This window comes from Hordeum vulgare, chromosome 4H (genome assembly GCF_904849725.1).
Source record: "Hordeum vulgare subsp. vulgare chromosome 4H, MorexV3_pseudomolecules_assembly, whole genome shotgun sequence".
Taxonomy (NCBI): Eukaryota; Viridiplantae; Streptophyta; class Magnoliopsida; order Poales; family Poaceae; genus Hordeum; species Hordeum vulgare.
Window position 1 is genome coordinate 401,047,591 of NC_058521.1, and position 18,202 is coordinate 401,065,792.

The 18,202-nt window shown below is 45.2% G+C and overlaps 1 pseudogene; it reads right to left on the reverse strand.

Annotated features, from left to right (window-relative positions):
• Positions 1-16,331: 16,331 nt before the first annotated feature.
• On the reverse strand, positions 16,332-17,471 carry LOC123450563 (annotated as a pseudogene).
• Between the last annotated feature and the right edge of the window lie 731 nt (positions 17,472-18,202).

Consider the following 18,202-nt stretch of genomic DNA (forward strand, 5'->3'; position numbering starts at 1 on the left):
AAAACCCTTTGCCACAAGTCGAGCTTTATAAACGGTCACATTGCCGTCAGCGTCCGTCTTCTTCTTAAAGATCCATTTGTTCTGAATAGCCTTGCGTCCCTCAGGTAGTACTTCCAAAGTCCAGACTTTGTTTTCATACATGGATCCTATCTCGGACTTCATGGCCTCTAGCCATTTGTTGGAATCTGGGTCCACCATTGCTTCTTCATAATTTGCAGGTTCATTGTTGTCTAACAACATGATTGACAAAACGGGATTACCGTACCACTCTGGAGCAGCACGTGGTCTTGTCGACCTGCGTGGTTCGACAGGAACTTGAACCGGAGTTTCATGATCATCATCATTAACTTCCTCCTCAACCGGCGTCGCAACGACAGGGGTTTCCCCTTGCCCTGCGCCACCATCTAGAGGGATGAGAGGTTCGACAACCTCATCAAGTTCTATCTTCCTCCCACTCAATTCTCTCGAGAGAAACTCCTTCTCGAGAAAAGCTCCGTTTTTAGCAACAAACACTTTGCCCTCGGATTTGAGATAGAAGGTGTACCCAACTGTCTCTTTTGGGTAACCTATGAAGATGCACTTTTCCGCTTTGGGTTCTAGCTTTTCAGGCTGAAGCTTTTTGACATAAGCATCACATCCCCAAACTTTAAGAAACAACAACTTTGGCCTTTTGCCATACTACAGTTCGTATGGTGTCCTCTCAACGGATTTTGATGGTGCCCTATTTAAAGTGAATGCAGCCGTGTCTAATGCATAACCCCAAAACGATAACGGCAAATCGGTAAGAGACATCATAGATCGCACCATCTCTAATAAAGTACGATTACGACGTTCGGACACACCATTACGCTGTGGTGTTCCAGGCGGTGTCAAGTGTGAAACAATTCCACATTGTCTTAAGTGAGCACCAAACTCGAAACTCAGATATTCACCCCCACGATCAGACAGTAGGAACTTGATCTTCTTGTTACGATGATTTTCAACTTCACTCTGAAATTGCTTGAACTTTTCAAATGTTTCAGATTTGTGCTTCATTAAGTAGACATAACCATATCTACTCAAATCGTCAGTGAAGGTGAGAAAATAACGATATCCGTCGCGTGCCTCTACGCTCATCGGACCGCACACATCGGTATGTATGATTTCTAACAAGTCACTGGCACGCTCCATTGTTCCGGAGAACGGAGTTTTAGTCATCTTTCCCATGAGGCATGGTTCGCACGTGTCAAGTGAATCAAAGTCAAGTGACTCCAAAAGTCCATCGGCATGGAGTTTCTTCATGCGCTTTACACCAATATGATCTAAGCGGCAGTGCCACAAAAATATGGCGCTATCATTGTTAACTCTAACTCTTTTGGTCTCAATGTTATGTATATGTGTATCACTATCAAGATTCAATATGAACAATCCTCTCACATTGGGTGCATGACCATAAAAGATGTTACTCATAGAAATAGAACAACCATTATTCTCTGACTTAAAAGAGTAACCGTCTCGCAATAAACAAGATCCAGATATAATGTTCATGCTCAACGCAGGCACTAAATAACAATGATTCAAGTTCATAACTAATCCTGATGGTAACTGAAGTGAAACTGTGCCGACGGCGATTGCATCAACCTTGGAACCATTTCCTACGCGCATCGTCACTTCATCTTTCGCCAGCCTTCGCCTATTCCGCAGTTCGTGTTTCGAGATGCAAATATGAGCAACAGAACCGGTATCGAATACCCAGGCACTACTACGAGAGCCGGTTAAGTACACATCAATAACATGTATATCAAATATACCTGATTTTTCTTTGGCCGCCTTCTTATCAGCCAGATACTTGGGGCAGTTGCGCTTCCAGTGACCCATACCCTTGCAATAGTAGCACTCTGTTTCAGGCTTAGTTCCAGCTTTGGGTTTCTTCGTCGGATTGGCAACAGGCTTGCCGCTCTTCTTTGAATTACCCTTCTTGCCTTTGCCGTTTCTCTTGAAACTAGTGGTCTTATTCACCATCAACACTTGATGCTCTTTACGGAGTTCAGACTCTGCGACTTTCAGCATCGCAAACAACTCGCCGGGTGACTTGTTCATCCCTTGCATGTTGTAGTTCAACACAAAGTCCTTATAGCTTGGCGGCAGTGATTGAAGGATTCTGTCAGTGATAGCCTCTTGCGGGAGTTCAATCCCCAGCTCAGCTAGACGGTTTGAGTACCCAGACATTTTGAGCACATGTTCACTGACAGACGAATTCTCCTCCATCTTGCAAGCATAGAATTTATGGGAGGTCTCATACCTCTCGATCCGGGTGTTCTTCTAAAAGATGAACTTCAACTCTTGGAACATCTCATATGCTCCATGACGCTCAAAGCGACGTTGAAGTCCCGGTTCTAAGCCATACAAGACTGCACATTGAACTACTGAGTAGTCCTCCTTACGTGTTAACCAAGCGTTCTTAACATCATGGTCAGCCGTAGCGGGTGGTTCATCTCCTAGCGCGGCATTAAGGACATAATCCTTCTTCCCAGCTTGTAGGATCAACTTAAGATTACGAGCCCAGTCTACAAAGTTGCTTCCATCATCTTTCAACTTAGCTTTCTCTAGGAACGTATTAAAATTCAGGGTGACTGTCGCGTGAGCCATGATCTACAACACAAATATATTCAAAGTGGACTTAGACTATGTTCAAGATAATTAGAGTTTAACTTAATCAAAATACTTGCTAAACTCCCACTCAAAAAGTACATCTCTCTAGTCATTTGAGTGGTTCATGACCCACTTACACTAGCTCAAGTCCGATCATCACGTGAGTTGAGTATAGTTTCAGTGGTAAGCATCCCTATGCTAATCATATCATCTATATGATTCATAATCGACCTTTCAGTCTCATGTGTTCCGAGGCCATGTCCGCACATGCTAGGCTCGTCAAGCTCAACCCGAGTGTTCCGCGTGTGCAACTGTTTTGCACCCGTTGTATGTGAACGTTGAGTCTATCACACCCGATCATCACGTGGTGTCTCGAAACGACGAACTATAGAAACGGTGCACAGTCGGGGAGAACACAATTTCGTCTTGAAATTTTAGTGAGATATCACCTCATAATGCTACCGTCGTTCTAAGCAAAATAAGATGCATAAAAGGATTAACATCACATGCAATTCATAAGTGACATGATATGGCCATCATCACGTGCTCCTTGATCTCCATCACCAAAGCACCGGCACGATCTTCTTGTCACCGGCGCCACACCATGATCTCCATCAACGTGTCGCCATCGGGGTTGTCGTGCTACTCATGCTATTACTACTAAAGCTAGATCCTAGAAAAATAGTAAACGCATCTGCAAGCACAAACGTTAGTTTAAAGACAACCCTAAGGCTCCGGCCGGTTGCGGTACCATCGACGTGCAAGTCGATATTATCTATTACAACAAGATCATCTCATACATCCAATATATCACATCACATCGTTGGCCATATCACATCACAAGCATACCCTGCAAAAACAAGTTAGACGTCCTCTAATTTTGTTGTTGCATGTTTTACGTGGTGACCATGGGTATCTAGTAGGATCGCATCTTACTTACGCAAACACCACAACGGAGATATATGAATTGCTATTTAACCTTATACAAGGACCTCTTAGGTCAAATCCGATTCAACTAAAGTTGGAGAAACCGACACTTGCCAGTCATCTTTGAGCAACGGGGTTACTCATAGCGATGAAACCAGCCTCTCGTAAGCATACGAGTAATGTCGGTCCAAGCCGCTTCAATCCAACAATACCGCGGAATCAAGAAAAGACTAAGGAGGGCAGCAAAACGCACATCACCACCCACAAAAACTTTTGTGTTCTACTCGAGAAGACATCTACGCATAAACCTAGCTCATGATGCCACTGTTGGGGAACGTCGCATGGGAAACAAAAACATTCCTACGCGCACGAAGACCTATCATGGTGATGTCCATCTACGAGAGGGGATTTCCGATCTACGTACCCTTGTAGATCGCACAGCAGAAGCATTAGTGAACGCGGTTGACGTAGTGGAACGACCTCACGTCCCTCGATCCGCCCCGCGAACCGTCCCACGATCTAGTGCCGAACGAACGGCACCTCCGCGTTCAGCACACGTACAGCTCGACGATGATCTCGGCCTTCTTGATCCAGCAAGAGAGACGGAGAGGTAGATGAGTTCTCCGGCAGCGTGACGGCGCTCCGGAGGTTGGTAGTGATCTGATCTCGGCAGGGCTCCGCCCGAGCTCCGCAGAAACGCGATCTAGAGGAAAAACCGTAGAGGTATGTGGTCGGGCTGCCGTGAAAAAGTTGTCTCAAATCAGCCCTAATACCTCTGTATATATAGGTGGGAGGGGAGGGGCCTTGCTTTGAGGCTCAAGGAGCCCCAAGGGGGTCGGCCGAGCCAAGGGGGGAAGTCCTCCCCTTCCAAACCGAATCCAACTAGGTTTGGAAGGTGGAGTCCTTCTCTCCTTTCCCACCTCCCCTTTTTTCTCTTTGATTTCTTATCCTTTGGCGCATAGGGCCTTCTTGGGCTGTCCCACCAGCCCACCAAGGGCTGGTGCGCCACCCCCAAGGCCTATGGGCTTCCCCGGGGTGGGTTGCCCCCCCCCCCCCCCCCCGGTGAACACCCGGAACCCATTCGTCATTCCCGGTACATTCCCGGTAACTCCAAAAGCCTTCCGGTAATCAAATGAGGTCATCCTATATATCAATCTTCGTTTCCGGACCATTCCGGAAACCCTCGTGACATCCGTGATCTCATCCGGGACTCCGAACAACATTCAGTAACCAACCATATAACTCAAATACGCATTAAACAACATCGAACCTTAAGTGTGCAGACCCTGCGGGTTCGAGAACTATGCAGACATGACCCGAGTGACTCCTCGGTCAATATCCAATAGCGGGACCTGGATGCCCATATTGGATCCCACATATTCTACGAAGATCTTATCGTTTGAACCTCAGTGCCAAGGATTCATATAATCCCGTATGTCATTCCCTTTGTCCTTCGGTATGTTACTTGCCCGAGATCCGATCGTCAGTATCCGCATACCTATTTCAATCTCGTTTACCGGCAAGTCTCTTTAGTCGTTCCGTAATACAAGATCCCGCAACTTACACTCAGTCACTTTGCTTGCAAGGCTTGTATGTGATGTTGTATTACCGAGTGGGCCCCGAGATACCTCTCCGTCACACGGAGTGACAAATCCCAGTCTCGATCCATACTAACTCACCGAACACCTTCGGATATACCTGTAGAGCATCTTTATAGTCAACCAGTTACGTTGTGACGTTTGATACACACAAAGCATTCCTCCGGTGTTAGTGAGTTATATGATCTCATGGTCACAGGAACAAATACTTGACACGCAGAAAACAGTAGCAACAAAATGACACGATCAACATGCTACGTCTATTAGTTTGGGTCTAGTCCATCACGTGATTCTCCTAATGACATGATCCAGTTATCAAGCAACAACACCTTGTACATAATCAGAAGACCCTGACTATCTTTGATCAACTGGCTAGCCAACTAGAGGCTTGCTAGGGATAGTGTTTTGTCTATGTATCCACACATGTATATAAGTCTTCATTCAATACAATTATAGCATGGATAATAAACGATTATCTTGATACAGGAATTATAATAATAACTATATTTATTATTGCCTCTAGGGCATAATTCCAACATCCTCCTCATATTAGCTAAAAGAAACTCCTGCACCAAGTAGAGATACTACTTGTGCACCCAAAAAGACCTTTAACCCAGTTTTGCCTTGAGATTCCACCAAACCTACATATGGATTGAGTAAGATCCTTCAAGTAAGTTGTCATCGGTGCAAGCAATAAAAATAGCACCTTAAATATGTGTAGTTTATTAGTGCGAGGAAAATAAACATTATACGAATTTGTGATATTGAAGACATAAAAGGGACGGACTGCATAATAAAGTTCTTTATCACAAGGGGAAATATAAAGTGACGTTCTTTTGCATTAAGAGATTTTGCATCGAACTATAAAAGTGCATGACAACCTCTGGTTCGCTCTGCAAAGGGCCTATCTTTTTATTTTACTTTCTATGTATTTACCTTTATGTAAGAGTCGTGGTGATCTTCACCATTTCCTTTACTTCGCCTTTATCTTTTGGCAAGTGTCATGTGTTGGGGAATGATCTAGACAAATATATCCACTCATATGTGGGTGATCATGAGTTATTATTGTTGAGATTACCCTAGGTAAATAGTTGGGAGGCAAAACTAAAAGCCCCTATCTTTCTCTCTGTCCGATTGAAGCTTTGACCTCATAGGTACCGCGTGAGTGTTAGCACTTATAAAAGACTATAAGATGATTGAGTATGTGGATTTGCTTTACAAGCTCTTATATTGACTCTTTCCTACGTTGCGATAAATTGGAATTGCTTCAATGACTGAAATCATAGTTTGTTAGTTCTCAATAGAATTCCTGATGCATATTTTGTCTTGTGAATGAATTATTACTTCAGTATAAGATACTCTATGTCAATGTGTATTGATGTTCTAAAGATAATCATGATGCCCTCATATCCGTATTTTATTTTATCGACGCCTCTGTATCTAAACATGTGGGCATATTTATTGATCTCGGCTTTCGCTTGAGGACAAGCGAGGTCTAAGCTTGGGGGAGTTGATACATCCATTTGCATCATGCTTTTATATCATTATTTATTGCATTATGGGCTGTTATTACACATTATGCTACAATACTTATGCCTTTTCTCTCTTGTTTTACAATATTTACATGAAGAGGGAGAATGTCGACAGCTGGAATTTTGGACTGGAAAAGGAGCAAATTTGAGAGACATGTTCTGCTCAGCTCCAACAGTCCTGAAAAGTTACGGAGAACAGTTTTGGAATTTATAAAGATAATGAGCGAAAGAAATACTGGAGGAGACCCACCAGGTGGCCACAATCCCAGGGGCGCGGCCTACCCACCTGGTCGCGCCCTGCAGGCTTGTGGGCCCCCTGGCAGGCCTCTGGTGCCCATCTTTTCCTATATGAAGGGTTTTGACCTAGAAAAAATGATATCAAACCTTTTGGGATGCACCGCTGCCGTCTCGAGGTAGAAATTCGACAGTACCAATCTAGAGCTCCGGTGGAGCGATTCCGCCGAGGAAACTTCCCTCCCGGAGGGGGAAATCGAAGCCATCGTCATCACCAATGATCCTCTCCTCGAGAGGGGTTCAATCTCCATAAACATCTTCATCAGCACCATCTCCTCTCCAAACCCTAGTTCATCTTTTGTATCCGATCTTTGTCTCAAAACCTCAGATTGGTACTTGTGGGTTACTAGTAGTATTGATTACTCCTTGTACTTGATGCTAGTTGGTTTATTTGGTGAAAGATTATATGTTCAGATCCTTAATGATTATTAATACTCCTCTAATCATGAATATGAATATGCTTTGTGAGTAGTTGTGTTTGTTCCTAAGGACATGGGATAAGTCGTGTCATAAGTAATCATGTGAATTTGGTATTCGTTCAATATTTTGATAAGTTATATGTTGTCTCTCCTCTAGTGGTGTCATGTGAACATCGACTACATGACACTTCACCATTATTTGGGCCTAGAGGATGGCATTGGAAAGTAATAAGTAGATGATGGGTTGCTAGAGTGACAGAAGCTTAAACCCTAGTTTATGTGTTGCTTCTTAAGGGGCTGATTTGGATCCATATATTTAATGCTATGGTTAGATTTATCTTAATTCCTATTTCATAGTTGTGGATGCTTGCGAGAGAGGATAATCATAATTGGGAGATTTGTCCAAGTAAGGGCAGCACCCAAGCGTCGGTCCACCCACATATCAAATTATCAAAGTAACGAACGTGAATCATATGAGCATGATGAAAACTAGCTTGACATAAATTTCCATGTGTCCTTGGGAGAGCTTTTATTTATATAAGAGTTTGTCCAGGCTTCTCCTTTGATACAAAAAGGAATGTGCCACCTTGTTGCACCTTGGTTACAATTGTTACTTGTTACCCGTTACAAATTACCTTATCACAAAACTATCTGTTACCGATAATTTCAGTGCTTGCAGAGAATACCTTACTGAAAACCGCTTGTCATTTCCTTCTGCTCCTCGTTGGGTTCGACACTCTTACTTATCGAAAGGACTACGATAGATCCCCTACACTTGTGGGTCATCACATGGCACAACACATAAGAGGGGTTAAAGTCGTCGGCTGTGTTGGGGAGAGGGGAATGCACTTCACGGCATCACCACCCTTAGCTTGGTCTTGTTTCTTCCCATGAGTACCCTTCCCGAATTTAACAAAGGTTTACATAAGTTGGGGAGGTTTCTTCATCTTCTTGTTCTTGTTCTTCTTCTTGGACTTGGGTGCAAACCCAACTCCTTCCTTTGCAACCACTTCCTTTTGAATGCTCAAAAGGTCATTAATATTCTTTTCACCTTGGATGCATGTCACAAGGCCTTTCTCAAGTTGTTCTTTTAATTTTGAGTTCTCCTCCACAAGATGTGCACACTCACAACAGGAGTTAGTAGCATGGACATTATCAATTAAAACAAATGGAGAGCAAGTGGCTATTTCCTTAGTGAGTTTTACTTGGAGTTGAGCATGAGACTCTTTCAAAGAAACATGAGACTCTTCAAGGCCTTGTGAGCCTTGTCAAGTGTTGCAAGCTCTTTATTGAGTCTAACATGATCAAGCCCAAGTGTACTCTTTTTGTATTGAAGCACACGGGTAAGAACAAGAGCATGATCAAGATATTTCTTTAACTTAGCAAGATCATCGTTAGGTGGCTCCTCAAGAGTCAAACGAAGTCCTTGCTCTTTTTCAAGAGCAATGGAAATATCTGCAATCTCATCGGCATAGTCCCGACTATGACTTTGTAGCATAGAGATAGTATCTTCATGAGATTCAATAAGGTCATTAGCCTCACCGAGTTGTTCCAAGAGAGCAACAACATGCTTCTTGGATTTACCCTTGAGATTTCTCATGAAGTCACCAAAGGAGTTTTCCTCCTCCTCTACCTCTTCCTTTTCATCTCCGCTATCCCCGGTAGCTGAAATGGTGGCATTGATGCTGGAAGATCGAGCGATAGATGTTACCTTGTTGGATGCCTTGGCCATCAGGCACTTGGCAATGCGGTTTTCATTGGGGGGCTTGAAGAGAGACACCTTTCTTGGAGAAGAGGATGCGATGGCCACCGTGGCCATTCCCATTGCTTCACCTCTTGTCTCATCATCATCATCCTCATCGGAGATGTACTCTTCTTGAGCCACCAACACCTTAGGGGCATCTTCTTGGGAAAGTTGTTCTTGATTGGGAAAGACTTGGTCTTGTCTTTGCGAATGAGCTTGCCACCATAATCTTCCCTCTGCTCGTATGGACAATCTACCACAAAGTGACTCACATTGCCACAATTGTAACAAGTTCTCACGCGTTGCTTTCCCTTAGACCCACTTAAGTTGTTCTTGGAGAAGTTGGGCCTTGAGTTTTTTTTGTTGCCCCAAAACTGCCTTGATGCAAGAGCCATATGCTCGTGGTAAGCATACTTGGTGTCTTTAGGACAAGATTCTTCTTCGTCTTCCTCATCTTCCTCCACAACAGCCTTGGCCTTCAAAGCAAGGTTGGGGGAGTCTTTTATTGACTGTTGAACTCGGGCTAGAGCATTGTCAGCGGTCTTGTTCAGAATATTCATGGCAATAAACGCATCCAGCACATTACTTGAGGACATGGGATGAAAGTCTGGCCTTTGATGAATGACAGAGGACATGGACTTGTTCAAAGGCATGATGGCTTTGAGAAACTTGCGCTTAATCCAAGTGTCATCCACATCTTTGCTTCCATGATCCTGTAGAGCAACAACAAGAGTTGTAACTCTTCGATATAGTTCACGAGGGTCCTCATCCTCGATCATAGCAAATTCATCGGTCTCATCAAGAACCACTTCATAGTTGGATCGTTGAATGCTAGAGCTTCCCTTATACATGGATATAATGTGCTCCCAACAATCTTTGGCACGAGTGAAGGGACGTAAGTGAGGTAGGTCTTGAACATGTATAGCTGCTTGAAGAATGAACAACGCGGAGTGGTTGAGTTGATTGTCGACCTCTTCTCTTGGCGTGAGATTGCTTGGATCAGGTGGGTAGTATCCCTGCTCAATGATTCTCCAAAGTTGTTGAGATGTGGTTCAAATGATACTTAATACGAAAATCCAGTTAGCAAAATCATTCTTAACAAGCTTTGGTGGAGGACCTATATTAATAATATACGGGGAGGGGACATGTCCTCCATAGTCCAAGGGAGGAGGGACAAAGGTAAAGGCATTTGCCCCACTTGTTCGTTGAGGTGTTTTATCCTTCTCTACTAGCAATTTCCTTTTCGGAATTGCCCCCCGAATTCGAAGTTGAGGGATGAGCCACCAACAACAGGTCGAAAGGAGGTTTGTACATATCAAGGAAATCCTTAAGAATGATTTTGACTTTGATAGCCACAGAGGATTTAAATGTGGACATCACCTCATTTCATTCCTCTCGGGTGATCGGGTTTGCAACAGCTACCTCGGGCACCTCATCAACCCGTTCCCCGTCGTCATCCATACTCTTTGGGTGGTGAAACCCTAAATAAAGAGACGAGGCTTTGATACCAATTGAAAGGATCGATATGGTTGACTAGAGGGGGGTGAATAGGCAACTAACAAGAATTAAAACTTTTCGACAAACAAATAAGGTCTAGCAACACATGGGTTGACTAGATACGTAACTAGGAGAGCAACCTATATGACGCTAACAACAATAACAAGAAGCAATAAGTAAATAAAAGTAAAGGTAAGAAATAACCACAAGTGGAACCGATGAAGACGAGGATGTCTTTCCGAAGTTCCTTCCCTTTGAGGGGAAGTACGTCTCCGTTGGAGCCGTGTGGAGGCATGATGCTCCCCGAGAAGCCACTAGGGCCACCGTATTCTCCTCACACCCTCACATGATGCGAGGTGATGTGATTCCACTAAGTGGTGCCCTTGAAGGCGGTGACCAAACATTTACAAACAAGGTTGGGGGAATCTCCACAACTTAATTGGAGGCTCCCAACAATACCATGAAGCTTCACCACAATGGAATATGGCTTTGAGGTGACCTCAACCATCTAGGGTGCTCAAACACCCAAGAGTAACAAGATCTGCAAGGGTTTAGTAGGGGGAATCAAATTTCTCTTGGTGGAAGTGTAGATCAAGGCCCTCTCAACCAAACCCTAGAATATCAACAAGTTTTGTTGGCTAGGGATAGAATCGTGCTAAAATGGTGCTTGGAGCAATAATGGAGCTTAGGGGGGCAAAGGTAAGGTTCTCAGGGAAGAAGAACCCCCTTATATAGTGGGGGAGGGAATCTGCCCGTTACCGACCCCCTCTCCACGAAACAGAGTGGTACTACCGCTCATGGGAGCGGTACAGGCAAAAGGGGCAGGCCAAAACCGAGGCAGCAACGCTAGTACCACTCACGACATTAGTAGCAAGCGTAGTACCGCACTACGGGTGGTACTACCGCCCTGTACTACCGCAAAACTCGCCCATAAAAAGTGTTCGCACCTGTGAGAGTGGTACAGGCCAGTGGCACGAGAGAAGAACTACCGCACTAAGCGGTACTACCGCCCGTGGGGCGGTACTACCGATGATAAGTGGTAGTACCGTTGTGGGGAGCGGTACTACCACTTGCACAATGCACGACAGGTTTAGGCGGTGTAGAGAAAGGTCCATCTAAGCAGAAAAGGGGTCAGGGAGAAGTGTACGTGATGATTCCACCCAGACTTTTCCAAAGCGGATCCCCTCTTAATAGTATGACTTCTCCTACGACCCAAGTCCACCGACAACTAAGCGTAAGAGCGAAAACCGTCTTCTCATCAAAACACCGAGGGGGGAATAATCATCTTTGTGCAAACCTAGGAAATACATGAAAGGCTTATTGCACATGATTAGTCCGCAAAAGTGTCGTCATCAATCACCAAAATTACCGGGGTAGGAATATGCCCTTACAGTAGCCTTTCGGTTTGAGAAAGACGCCGCCCGTTGTTAAAACGGTAGGCCGAGGGATTAAAAACTATATATTTGACTACATGTTTAAAAGGGAAGAAAGCGCCAAGAGCCGAGCTATCTTCTATCAGAGAATAAAGGAGGAACTCACCTCGCAAGCCTGTATCCCATGACGTCAGCTGTGGAGGAGAACTTTGGTATTGAAGGCTAGTTCGGGGGCTACTGAGGGAGTCCGGTATTAGGGGGTCCTTGAGTCGCTTACCTATCCGTATGGGTCGGGCTTTTCATAGTAGTTCGACCCTTGACATAAGTGTTGTATTCTTGATGGTCTCTTCCAAAGACTTGGTGTGCAAGCCAAGGAGATATAGGCATCGGCATATTCCTTTTCTGTTGTAACCATCCTTATCTAAATCTTGGCACCCCTGGCGTCTATATAAGCAAGGGGGTCACAGATCGTAGGGTACATCAAGCTTATTACATCGATCTCGCAGTAGATCAACGTTGTACTCTACACTACTTCATCAATAATAGCAAGAGCAGGACGTAGGGTTTTAGCTCCATCAAGGGGGCCCGAACCTGGGTAAAACAGTGTCCCCATTGTCTCTTGTTACCTGTCGACCCTAGATCCACAGTTCAGAACACCTACTCGAGATTGGTCGGTTTTAACATCGACATCGCCCTCTTCGGGAAGAAGTTTTCTTTTTATCCCTCATCGAGGAAGGAAGTATCCTGGGGTAACCGGCTATGAGGGTAATCGCAGAGCCGTTAATGCTCTCGTAAAAAAAGAACTTGTCCTCAAAGATAATAGACGTATCATGATCGTCGTGGAATCCTGTATCGCCATCTTGGCATAGTTTTCTGGTTGGGGAGGAGGGCAGTTGATTTTCTCTATACAACGTCTCCATTCCTGTTTGGGCAAAGTTTGAGGGATTCAATCAATCAAGAATCAACGTAAATAAAAATCTTAATTAAGGTAAATAAGGCTATACTAACCCATTCGATGGGGTTATGACTTGAGTAGCCTTCCTTGGTGTTCGAGCTAATGAAATCCTCCTTTTCTCCTTTATAGAGGTCGACTAACAGGGCAGCCAATGTTGTTGGGCTGATATGACCCTCCTGCTTATACCGAGTGGCATCACTTGAACCATTATATTGCCACATGCGATGGGATCTTTGTTGAAGGGGTTGAACACAACGGTTTATGGTCGCGGCCATCACATCGATCATGGTACGCTTAAAATGTGCCAATAGTTTTACCTTGGCAACTAACTGCTACACCTCCGAGTTGTCTTCTTGATAAGGGCTCCTCGGACGCGAGTTGAACCTCTTCTTAATAGGAGTGGTTGAAAATTTGGGCAGACCCCTCCGGACAGGATCGAATAAGGGAACATCTTCAATGTAGAACCATTCCGAGGCCCACTCTTCGGAAGCTGTCCTCGGGGTCCCTATCGGATACCAGTCCTCTCTATACGCCATACTTCGGCTCTGACTACTTCGCAAATAGTCCCTCCCTAAGTTCGGGGGACAAGGCAAAAAAAATCCTCGAGAGTTCAAAATGGGCCCCACAACCTAGAAACATCTCAGAGAGAGTGACAAATCCCGAAGTGTGGAGGATGTATCTGGGGGTAACGTGGTGGAGTTGAATTCCATAAAATTCCATTAAACCCCGTAAAAAGGGATGAATAGGGAAGCCCAGACCTCGTAAGTGGAATGGAACAAAGCATACCATCTCCTCCTGTGCGGCGTTGGGAATTTCTTTGTGAAAGCCTCGCCGTCACTAGAGGTTAACCCGGAGCAGGAAGGCGCCAGATCTGAGCACGGAAAATACCATTGCACTTCAAGTTCGCACAGACGGAGGCGCGAGATGGAACAGTTGGCCCAATCACCCAGAAGGGATCCATGAGGGCACGAGGATGAGCTTGGGGCACTCGCCGTGTCTTTGTTTCTCTCGTGTTTTTGTCGTTTGAAGGAATGGGGAGCGTCGTTAGGAGCACGCGTGGATTATATAATAAATAAATTACCCCATTCAACGTAGTGGAGTTTCTTTTGGGAAGGAACCGCCTATCTCTTATTGGCTCACGGGAATCGAGGAGATGGTTAACCCTGCGAAGGAAATATTCATTTTTGTGGGCCCGGCAACGTTTCGTCAATCACGAATGCGGAACAAGTCGAACTAGGGTCATCCGAACATAGGGAGGAGAAGAACTCGCCCTTCAAGCCAAAGACTGTGAATATGTGAGGATGATGAGCCAATACTGCAGCATTGGAGGCCAATTCGGGGGCTACTGAGGGAATCCAGGATTAAGGGGTCCTCGGCCCGCTTACGTGTTCCTATGGGCTGGACTCCTGGGTCGTTTTATCGTCGTTATTGGGTTTCAGGTAAATGAAGTGAAGTTGTATTCAAGATGGACTCTTTCGAAGACTTGGCGTGTATCCATGATCCTGTAGTGACCTACATGATCCTTCCCTGATGTGTAACCGACATTGTGTAGCCCTAGCACCCCTCGTATCTATATAAACCAGGGGGCTTTAGTTCGTAGGGGGATTAAGCTCATTACTATTAGGGTTTAGACCACAACATCCGATCTCAAAGTAGATCAACTACTTACTCTGTGCAACCCCATCAATATAATAAGAGCAGGACGTAGGGTTTTACCTCTATCAGAAGGGTCCAAACCTCGGTAAACATTGCCTCCCTTGTCTCTTATTACCCATCGGTCCAAGATCCACAGTTCGGACCCCCTTCTCGAGATCTACGGTTTTGACACCGACACAGGGTCTCTCCAACGAGAAAAAATGTAACTTAGTTTCTTACAAACAGACGATACATGGTGCGGAAGCGGAATTATGAAGATAATCGAGTGCACACATCTATGATGCCACACAAAAATACAAGTAATGTTTCGTAGAGTAATGTTTCAAGTATTTCATTTACATCTCGAGAAACAAAAATAGAAACTCGTTGTATACGAGTTTAGCAAACCATGTTTTTTCTTTGAAAGGCAGAAGATTTCAAACTTGAATTACCAGTGCTTTGCGGAAAGTCCTTTGATATATGAATATATGCAATAGAGTACAAAGAACCTATAAGTAATAAATTTACATGCAGGACCTTGGACCCACTTAAGACGGTAAGCAGTACACTCGAGCTGAAGGGGCGTCGCCGTCATCGTCCCTCTCTAGGGAGCTAGGCAAACCTTGTTCGAATATTTGTCATGATAAGACCCCTAAGAACCTGCGCACGAGAGCAACAACCTCGCGAAAGAAAAAAAAGAGTAGATCGGAAGATTCATATGTGCAAACATGCCAACTAAAATGAGCGTCGGGTGAGGCAGATCATCGATGAGAATAGTCTCGACACTGACACATGCGGTGGGAGGAAGAAACCCTAACAAGAGGGGAAAAAGATACACCATCCAATTCATATTAATTGTTGTTGCTTCACTACAATTTTAAGTTGTACTAAAGCAAGGATAATTCATATGGATCGAAGGAAGTACGACACAAACTTGAATTGGAAACCCATATAGAAACTATAACTAAGAGTATCTCCAGCTTCCGTATCCATAAACAAACGGTTGTTTACATAAATTTGGACCCAAAAAATTTCTCCAACAATTCTCGTAAATCATCCATAAGTTTAGATAATATGAATTTGCCGCAATTATACTTCTCAAAATAATGGCTTTAATTAGGTAGTACCGCACGCGCAAACAACTAATTTGCCATAGACTGGGCGTTGGATCAAAGAAGTACGTGCCACTCTATGGGAAGGTTTTACTTTCCAACAAACACCACTCGAGTAGAATTATTGAAGCGAAGGGGCACATAACTAGAACTGAATCCATATTGCCGACCTTGATTTTAAGAACAAGTACAATAAGATGACCTAAGCAGCTTACAAAAAAAATATAATATTTATGCTTAATTAAAAGAGGAAGAAGAGGAGAGAAAAGAGAAACATATTGCAAATTTGTAGCCGGCTGACCAAGAGCTCCAACATATTTTGTGAGACACAAAAACGGCCACATTAGTAATGATATAATAGTATATTACTATGACTAAGAGCATCTTCAACAAACACGCAACATATGGCGTGCAAAAAAACACTTTACAGCGTGGGAGTAACATTTTTTGTGCGCGAGAGAGCACTGACTCTAGCAGCCATTGAAAAAAATGTGCGCGCGCGCCGCTCTAGCAGAAGCGCTAAAATTTAGAGCGCGCGATGCACATTCTACGTCAAAACAAGATGATGGGCATAGGCAGTATAGTTAGTTCATAGATAGAAACTACTCCTTGCCGATAGTTCATCATAGTACATAATAAAAAACGATAAACTACTCCTCGTCGTCTTCCTCCGACGCGCTGGTGTCCAACTCCTTCGTCGTGATGAAGGAGGCAGCCCACCGTTCATCGTCGAAGGATCAAGTCGACGCTCCATTGAGATCCATGTTGAAGAGTGCGGCTCGCTTCCACGTACGCCTGTCCTCACGATAGGCGGCTCGCTCCGCCCTCCTCTCCGCCCTCCTTTGCGCGAAGAATGCGCGTTCGTGGAGGACGTCCTGCGGGAACTATTGACGCCACTCTGCCATGGCATGTTCGTCCATCTCAGCGATGCCGAGGCAACGCTCCCGCCTTCGGTTCTGACGACGATCCTCTTCTGTGACAGTACGCGGGGGAGACTCGAGCCGTTGCGTCCACTCCCGCGTCATCACCTCGGGGAAATTTATGTCCCTACGAGGCCGGTTGAGGTGCCACGCCGTTGCGTCGTACGCGCGGGCGGCCTCGTCGGCGGTGTTGAACGTGCTGAGGCCGAGGCGCATGTCGCCTAAGAGGATCTCGGTGTAGAAGGTGTCGGAGGGGCGTGCGCGGACGCCGCGGTAGCCCGAAGTTCCGCGGCGACGCAGCGACGTGGTGCCACGGCGACGACGGTGAGGCGAGAGAGAGCGGCAGAGGGCGTGGGAGCGTTGGAAGGACGCGTGGAAGAGGCACTGAATTTATAGTGCGCGTCGAACGCCGCATACCAAATCTAGTGCGCGTCGGGCCGTCTTTTCCCGCGCGCCGGGATCTTCCGCGCTCGCTTTAGCGAGCGCAACCGCTGTGCGCGCTAAAATGTAATTTTTTCCCGCACGCTTTTTACTACCACTGTTGTAGATGCTCTAACTATTATACTAGCATACTAGCAGGCTATTAGGTTGGCTTAACCATGCTCTAAACTGTTCTCCGGATGCACAATTGTAGTTTAGGGGACCGAGCTATCACGCTAGCTGGCTAGCAACGACGGTGACGCCCACCGAAACAGAAAGCTCGCGTGCTCTGCTTCGATCCCTATCCTTGTTTGGATAGTCCCTACGGCTTAGGGCCCAAATCCAAAAACAGGAGCACGAGAAGATGCCTGCCCTTCTTAAGCATTCTCCTACATTATCTATCCCTTTCCCCATCTTCCTGAACACACGATTGCTTGTGGAAATGGGCATATCAACAATTTTGGTGTTTTCCCAAAAGCACCAGCGACCTTTGTTACTAGCTTTTCTTAGTGCCTGCATCAAAAGCAAGAAAAGTGGAAAATATATGCAAAAGAGATCTTATTCTGACGAGTATATATAGAAATGTTAGTTTGGCATCCTCATCACGTCATACATATGTATAGAAATACAGGCATGCAAGTGTCGGTTAGTATACAGATCTAGGTGAGCCATTTATGTTGGCGGTGGACGAGTTGGCCCCTCTTCTACAGAGCATATTCACGGGTTTATTAGAAAGAAATGATGGGGAATTTATGAATAGGGAAGGCGAGATCCATCCTCCACCATCAGGATCACCTTCTCTGACTTGACCCAACTGTTTTTTCCTGCCTCTTTTGTGAACACTTTCAAGCACTCCGGTTAGCCGGGGAAAAGGGTACGACTCACAGCTCGGTGACACTAATTATTGCCTTGCCTGGTCAGGCCTAGTGAACGTTGTTGTTGTTGTAGGTAGCATCCGATTGGAAGGGAACGCGCTACGGGTCACTGTCGTCAAATTTGAACGGGTTGGTAAATCTCTGTGCAATGGCAGATTACAAAAGTGTCTGCACTGGCATTACTGGATGTGTGGGCCCATGGCGCGACTTGATATCATGTGGCAACTGCTATGTGGTTGTCGCTGCATCGCTCATGACATTCTTATCTAG